Genomic DNA, 2,241 nt, shown 5'->3' on the forward strand with positions numbered 1-2,241 from the left:
TTAATTTGGTAAAGAAGAGCTAAAAATTATTAGTTGCCTATTCACCCCCCCCCCCGCTCTAGTCAACCCTATCGATCCTTTCACATTGGAGCAAGATCAAGAGTGGAGATAAAGGCGCGCACAACCGAACAAGAAAGGAGTTTTCAGCCCTTTGAAGCCCACATGATGACATACAAGGACATGGACGAAATATACAAGATGCCCCTTTGCAAAATTCGTCCATGGCATATTATATGTGTTGCGCCACCTTATATCTAGGCCAGGCCCATGTAATTTTGAAATACCTCTTGTAGGTTGTTATTAGAGTCTGTATCGTAAGGGAAACGACTCAGGAGGTATTTTTAGTCCCACCTTGCCAAGGATGGACCAAATTTCCTCTCTTTTCCCCTATAACTACTTCCCTTAAGGCACCACTTAGACATGGATTTTGTTTAGATTAAATTTCACCGTAGTTGCAACTCGCTTTCTTCATTTGTGTTCAACGACTAGACAAAGACATTATAGAACCCCACTTTGATAAAGCATTTCTTATAAATTTACAATATCCAGATTGCAATCTCAATTTCTAGCTTATTGTTCCTTTGCATGCGGGAAATAGACCCTCGTGGTCGGGCTGATCATACTCTGGCGTGGTCAATAACCTTCCGGAGTTGGTTTAGCAATTGCTAAGGTGCAATGTCTTTGCACGTTCGTAGTCGGATCGTCAATGTCAACTTCCACCAAAAACAGTAGCTACCTCTCATCGAAATATCGGGACACCTTCGCCTCTATCTGCCCGTGCAGCTCTTAGACCTTTTTATAGTTGGATATTGGGTGATGGCACCAAGATTTTGCTTTTGGCATGACAACTAGACAGGTGGTTACACCTTGAAAACTCAGTTCATGGATTTTTTTTACCAACAAACTTGTAGTGTGCCTCGGATTTGGGATGTGCAGGATCTCAAACTCTCATTTAGGAGGTGTGTAGATGCTAAAATTATGAGTAGAATCTTACTATAAGACGGTCATTTGTGTGTGTGTGGGGGGGGGGGGGGGCTACTCTATGCTAGAAATGGCTCTGAAAATTTCATATTTTTACATGGTTGGATGTTAAGAACAAGATACTCACTAGAGATAGTCTATTGAAGAGCCAACATGTGGAAGACCGTACATGCTTATATTGCCACGAGCTTGAATCTGTTTTTCATCTCATGTTTGAATGCATTTTTGCTCAAGCTATTTGGGAGGTGACGGCTAGAATTTTTTAGTTTTCCTGTTCCAAGCTCTGTTTCTAATATCTACAATATGTGGTACAGTTTGGTTTGGATGCTTTGTTGCCCCCTTTTTAATAAAATGGGGCGGGGAAACAAAATTCATCTTCTACTCCCAAGCTCATTTGAGCTCGGGATGAACACTGAAATCAGAAAAAAAAATATGAAAAACATTTTAAAAAAATCTGAAATTTCTTTTTGGGCGCAAACATTGACAAAAGTTTTACGTGCCCATAAAGTTTCATCTTGAAAAGATATTTGTGAAAGTCGTGGTAAAAACAAAACAAATCGGCACCCCAAAATGCTTTCGAATTGGAGCATCAATTTTGTTTTGTTTGCCACGACTTTCATGAATGTGATTTCAAGATGAAATCTTGTGAGCACGTAAAACTTTTTTCAATGTTTTCATAAAAAAAATTGATTTTTTAAATCGGATTTTACTGTTCACCGGGCTCATTTGAGCTCGAGCTAATAACTCCGCTTACGCGTGGAAACCCCTTTCGTCACAAATATGGCAAGGGCAGTTTTGCATACGGACAAAACTTCGGCTGGACCAACGACTCACACAAATCATCTCTGTCTCCGAGATTTCACATGAAGCCCATGCTGCCCGCTGGACGCAGGAGGCAAAATTTGGTGTTTTGGTCATTTTCTAAAAGTTAATCGAGATCTGATTGTAGTTTGTAAAATTTCAGGATTTAACCCTTTTGCTACCACTAGGGTCCATGATAATAGGGTGTAACAGCCTACCGCCAGGGACCTTGGCGGTAAAAAACACCCTACCGCCAAACAGGTTGACGGTAGCCTGTACAACCTATCACCAAGGTGCCTGACGGTAGTTGCGAGCATGCACTGTGTTTCATACTTAGGAAAATTTTACGGTAGAACATGCAACCCTATCGTCAGGCCTCTCGCGATAAAGAAAATGGTCAGATCACAAATTTTTTGCAAGGCAGGATCAGATCTCCATCAAATTTTGGAAAAGGGTCAA

The sequence above is a fragment of the Triticum urartu genome, chromosome 3 (assembly GCF_003073215.2).
Source record: "Triticum urartu cultivar G1812 chromosome 3, Tu2.1, whole genome shotgun sequence".
Lineage (NCBI taxonomy): Eukaryota > Viridiplantae > Streptophyta > Magnoliopsida > Poales > Poaceae > Triticum > Triticum urartu.